General features: G+C 47.8%; 4 non-coding genes across 4 annotated transcripts; all 4 read right to left on the reverse strand.

Moving 5' to 3' along the window:
- Nucleotides 1-286: 286 nt before the first annotated feature.
- LOC142722963 (U2 spliceosomal RNA) lies at nucleotides 287-477 on the reverse strand. The gene has a single exon (XR_012875222.1). It is a non-coding gene; the product is annotated as a U2 spliceosomal RNA (small nuclear RNA).
- Nucleotides 478-1,805: 1,328 nt separating this feature from the next.
- Nucleotides 1,806-1,996, reverse strand: LOC142722964 (U2 spliceosomal RNA). The gene has a single exon (XR_012875224.1). It is a non-coding gene; the product is annotated as a U2 spliceosomal RNA (small nuclear RNA).
- A 1,345-nt stretch (nucleotides 1,997-3,341) lies between these two features.
- Nucleotides 3,342-3,532, reverse strand: LOC142722965 (U2 spliceosomal RNA). The gene has a single exon (XR_012875225.1). It is a non-coding gene; the product is annotated as a U2 spliceosomal RNA (small nuclear RNA).
- A 1,335-nt stretch (nucleotides 3,533-4,867) lies between these two features.
- On the reverse strand, nucleotides 4,868-5,059 carry LOC142722966 (U2 spliceosomal RNA). The gene has a single exon (XR_012875226.1). It is a non-coding gene; the product is annotated as a U2 spliceosomal RNA (small nuclear RNA).
- Between the last annotated feature and the right edge of the window lie 941 nt (nucleotides 5,060-6,000).

The following is a 6,000-nucleotide window of genomic DNA, read 5'->3' on the forward strand; positions in this document are numbered from 1 at the left end:
TGAAATGCCGGAAACACAGAAACACAGAAGACACACACACACACACACACACACACACACACACACACACACACACACACACACACACACACACACAACAAGAGGTGGCAATGTATTAATTAATTGCATTTAATAAATGAGCTCATTATCACACATGACTGTACAAATGCATTGTCCAACAGGTGTTGAAATAATGGGATTAAAAGGGGAGATCCCATCAGAAAGACAAAAACAATAGCAAACACAAATAGCACTTTTGGAATCTGATTTTAGTCAACACATAAGGGAAGGGTGCACCGGTCCTGGAAATACTGCAATACCAGGTCAATGCGTGGAGTGGACAGAGCAAGCTCTATTTCCATCTCCCTGTTCGAAAAATCCATTTAATATATGGTCCCCAGATAGGGGACGTATCAGATATTAAACTGATAAGAACAGATACTACACTTGATCTTAGCCAAAAGGCCGAGAAGCGATAACCCGAATGGGCCGGCCGTTGACCGAGCCTGCCTAATACTGCTGTTCACCCCTTGCAGCGATTGATTCAGCCTACTCCTAGGCAATTCCATGGGGCCCTGCAGGCTCACACACATTTACAGCTACTAAGCGGGAGGGAGGTGAATAAAGGCCGGAGAGGAAGCCAGACAGGATTTGCTTCTTTTGCTTGCACCACAATGCAGTGCTGAAAGAGGAGGAGGAATCTACATAAAAACGCCTTCCTGGCAACGCCCAAATGCCCTCCTGCCATGCAGATAAACACTGGCAGCGGCAGCAAGTGCATGCCCACAGCCACCCCTTGTTCCTTCACACCTTGTATCAGCTTTAATCCAATCCAGTCCGGTGCTGCCTGCTGAGCAGCACTGACCAACACTGCCTGGGCCCAGGCTTTTATCTCTGAGGCAGGCCCCATTATGATGTCAGAAAGCTGGCTCTGGAATCCTGAGGGCTCCACTATGACACGTGCAAAGTTCCGTCTGAACTTTATATAAGACGGTGCGGCTCAGTCAGTCACTCAGTGTTGCCTGAGAGGGCAACACTGCAACAGCCGGCCGCCAGGCTGTCTTTTTTTTGCACAGCTACTTGCCTCCAGGAGGCCACAAGAGGGAGACAAGGGACTGCAAAATGGAAAATAGGCATCCACCAACTTTACAGACAACTTCTCTTTGCTCCTACAACCTCCATCCTTGCACAGTTTGTTATTCTTCCAGGTAACATAGTAACAAATCCAAATTGCTGCTCTCTTTGTAGGCAAGCAAGGGTTTGTTGCAACTGCAATTCTTACTTCTTCTTGAAATGTAGGGACGACAGTACATTCCATCACATCCATCTAGTGTACACAGGTAGGTCCATTGTGGCGGGTAGGCGGCTGGCTGCTTTAATGGCTGTTTGCTGTTCCCCTACTCCACTCCACTCCACTATTTGACTGTGGTGCTGCATCAATCAGTGGCTGGCTCAGGTGCAGCTCTTTAACTTACCTAAAAGGGAGGGCGGAGAGAAGACAAGGAAGGTGAATGAGCTGTTCCAATGTGAAATGCCGGAAACACAGAAACACAGAAGACACACACACACACACACACACACACACACACACACACACACACACACACACACACACAACAAGAGGTGGCAATGTATTAATTAATTGCATTTAATAAATGAGCTCATTATCACACATGACTGTACAAATGCATTGTCCAACAGGTGTTGAAATAATGGGATTAAAAGGGGAGATCCCATCAGAAAGACAAAAACAATAGCAAACACAAATAGCACTTTTGGAATCTGATTTTAGTCAACACATAAGGGAAGGGTGCACCGGTCCTGGAAATACTGCAATACCAGGTCAATGCGTGGAGTGGACAGAGCAAGCTCTATTTCCATCTCCCTGTTCGAAAAATCCATTTAATATATGGTCCCCAGATAGGGGACGTATCAGATATTAAACTGATAAGAACAGATACTACACTTGATCTTAGCCAAAAGGCCGAGAAGCGATAACCCGAATGGGCCGGCCGTTGACCGAGCCTGCCTAATACTGCTGTTCACCCCTTGCAGCGATTGATTCAGCCTACTCCTAGGCAATTCCATGGGGCCCTGCAGGCTCACACACATTTACAGCTACTAAGCGGGAGGAGGTGAATAAAGGCCGGAGAGGAAGCCAGACAGGATTTGCTTCTTTTGCTTGCACCACAATGCAGTGCTGAAAGAGGAGGAGGAATCTACATAAAAACGCCTTCCTGGCAACGCCCAAATGCCCTCCTGCCATGCAGATAAACACTGGCAGCGGCAGCAAGTGCATGCCCACAGCCACCCCTTGTTCCTTCACACCTTGTATCAGCTTTAATCCAATCCAGTCCGGTGCTGCCTGCTGAGCAGCACTGACCAACACTGCCTGGGCCCAGGCTTTTATCTCTGAGGCAGGCCCCATTATGATGTCAGAAAGCTGGCTCTGGAATCCTGAGGGCTCCACTATGACACGTGCAAAGTTCCGTCTGAACTTTATATAAGACGGTGCGGCTCAGTCAGTCACTCAGTGTTGCCTGAGAGGGCAACACTGCAACAGCCAGCCGCCTACCCGCTACAAAGAGAGCAGCAATTTGGATTTGTTACTATGTTCCACAAGAGGGAGACAAGGGACTGCAAAATGGAAAATAGGCATCCACCAACTTTACAGACAACTTCTCTTTGCTCCTACAACCTCCATCCTTGCACAGTTTGTTATTCTTCCAGGTAACATAGTAACAAATCCAAATTGCTGCTCTCTTTGTAGGCAAGCAAGGGTTTGTTGCAACTGCAATTCTTACTTCTTCTTGAAATGTAGGGACGACAGTACATTCCATCACATCCATCTAGTGTACACAGGTAGGTCCATTGTGGCGGGTAGGCGGCTGGCTGCTTTAATGGCTGTTTGCTGTTCCCCTACTCCACTCCACTCCACTATTTGACTGTGGTGCTGCATCAATCAGTGGCTGGCTCAGGTGCAGCTCTTTAACTTACCTAAAAGGGAGGGCGGAGAGAAGACAAGGAAGGTGAATGAGCTGTTCCAATGTGAAATGCCGGAAACACAGAAACACAGAAGACACACACACACACACACACACACACACACACACACACACACACACACACACACACACACACACACACACACAACAAGAGGTGGCAATGTATTAATTAATTGCATTTAATAAATGAGCTCATTATCACACATGACTGTACAAATGCATTGTCCAACAGGTGTTGAAATAATGGGATTAAAAGGGGAGATCCCATCAGAAAGACAAAAACAATAGCAAACACAAATAGCACTTTTGGAATCTGATTTTAGTCAACACATAAGGGAAGGGTGCACCGGTCCTGGAAATACTGCAATACCAGGTCAATGCGTGGAGTGGACAGAGCAAGCTCTATTTCCATCTCCCTGTTCGAAAAATCCATTTAATATATGGTCCCCAGATAGGGGACGTATCAGATATTAAACTGATAAGAACAGATACTACACTTGATCTTAGCCAAAAGGCCGAGAAGCGATAACCCGAATGGGCCGGCCGTTGACCGAGCCTGCCTAATACTGCTGTTCACCCCTTGCAGCGATTGATTCAGCCTACTCCTAGGCAATTCCATGGGGCCCTGCAGGCTCACACACATTTACAGCTACTAAGCGGGAGGGAGGTGAATAAAGGCCGGAGAGGAAGCCAGACAGGATTTGCTTCTTTTGCTTGCACCACAATGCAGTGCTGAAAGAGGAGGAGGAATCTACATAAAAACGCCTTCCTGGCAACGCCCAAATGCCCTCCTGCCATGCAGATAAACACTGGCAGCGGCAGCAAGTGCATGCCCACAGCCACCCCTTGTTCCTTCACACCTTGTATCAGCTTTAATCCAATCCAGTCCGGTGCTGCCTGCTGAGCAGCACTGACCAACACTGCCTGGGCCCAGGCTTTTATCTCTGAGGCAGGCCCCATTATGATGTCAGAAAGCTGGCTCTGGAATCCTGAGGGCTCCACTATGACACGTGCAAAGTTCCGTCTGAACTTTATATAAGACGGTGCGGCTCAGTCAGTCACTCAGTGTTGCCTGAGAGGGCAACACTGCAACAGCCGGCCGCCAGGCTGTCTTTTTTTTTGCACAGCTACTTGCCTCCAGGAGGCCACAAGAGGGAGACAAGGGACTGCAAAATGGAAAATAGGCATCCACCAACTTTACAGACAACTTCTCTTTGCTCCTACAACCTCCATCCTTGCACAGTTTGTTATTCTTCCAGGTAACATAGTAACAAATCCAAATTGCTGCTCTCTTTGTAGGCAAGCAAGGGTTTGTTGCAACTGCAATTCTTACTTCTTCTTGAAATGTAGGGACGACAGTACATTCCATCACATCCATCTAGTGTACACAGGTAGGTCCATTGTGGCGGGTAGGCGGCTGGCTGCTTTAATGGCTGTTTGCTGTTCCCCTACTCCACTCCACTCCACTATTTGACTGTGGTGCTGCATCAATCAGTGGCTGGCTCAGGTGCAGCTCTTTAACTTACCTAAAAGGGAGGGCGGAGAGAAGACAAGGAAGGTGAATGAGCTGTTCCAATGTGAAATGCCGGAAACACAGAAACACAGAAGACACACACACACACACACACACACACACACACACACACACACACACACACACACACACACACACAACAAGAGGTGGCAATGTATTAATTAATTGCATTTAATAAATGAGCTCATTATCACACATGACTGTACAAATGCATTGTCCAACAGGTGTTGAAATAATGGGATTAAAAGGGGAGATCCCATCAGAAAGACAAAAACAATAGCAAACACAAATAGCACTTTTGGAATCTGATTTTAGTCAACACATAAGGGAAGGGTGCACCGGTCCTGGAAATACTGCAATACCAGGTCAATGCGTGGAGTGGACAGAGCAAGCTCTATTTCCATCTCCCTGTTCGAAAAATCCATTTAATATATGGTCCCCAGATAGGGGACGTATCAGATATTAAACTGATAAGAACAGATACTACACTTGATCTTAGCCAAAAGGCCGAGAAAGCGATAACCCGAATGGGCCGGCCGTTGACCGAGCCTGCCTAATACTGCTGTTCACCCCTTGCAGCGATTGATTCAGCCTACTCCTAGGCAATTCCATGGGGCCCTGCAGGCTCACACACATTTACAGCTACTAAGCGGGAGGGAGGTGAATAAAGGCCGGAGAGGAAGCCAGACAGGATTTGCTTCTTTTGCTTGCACCACAATGCAGTGCTGAAAGAGGAGGAGGAATCTACATAAAAACGCCTTCCTGGCAACGCCCAAATGCCCTCCTGCCATGCAGATAAACACTGGCAGCGGCAGCAAGTGCATGCCCACAGCCACCCCTTGTTCCTTCACACCTTGTATCAGCTTTAATCCAATCCAGTCCGGTGCTGCCTGCTGAGCAGCACTGACCAACACTGCCTGGGCCCAGGCTTTTATCTCTGAGGCAGGCCCCATTATGATGTCAGAAAGCTGGCTCTGGAATCCTGAGGGCTCCACTATGACACGTGCAAAGTTCCGTCTGAACTTTATATAAGACGGTGCGGCTCAGTCAGTCACTCAGTGTTGCCTGAGAGGGCAACACTGCAACAGCCGGCCGCCAGGCTGTCTTTTTTTTGCACAGCTACTTGCCTCCAGGAGGCCACAAGAGGGAGACAAGGGACTGCAAAATGGAAAATAGGCATCCACCAACTTTACAGACAACTTCTCTTTGCTCCTACAACCTCCATCCTTGCACAGTTTGTTATTCTTCCAGGTAACATAGTAACAAATCCAAATTGCTGCTCTCTTTGTAGGCAAGCAAGGGTTTGTTGCAACTGCAATTCTTACTTCTTCTTGAAATGTAGGGACGACAGTACATTCCATCACATCCATCTAGTGTACACAGGTAGGTCCATTGTGGCGGGTAGGCGGCTGGCTGCTTTAATGGCTGTTTGCTGTTCCCCTACTCCACTCCACTCCACTA

The sequence above is a fragment of the Rhinoderma darwinii genome, unplaced genomic scaffold, assembly GCF_050947455.1.
Source record: "Rhinoderma darwinii isolate aRhiDar2 unplaced genomic scaffold, aRhiDar2.hap1 Scaffold_546, whole genome shotgun sequence".
NCBI classification, from domain to species: Eukaryota; Metazoa; Chordata; class Amphibia; order Anura; family Rhinodermatidae; genus Rhinoderma; species Rhinoderma darwinii.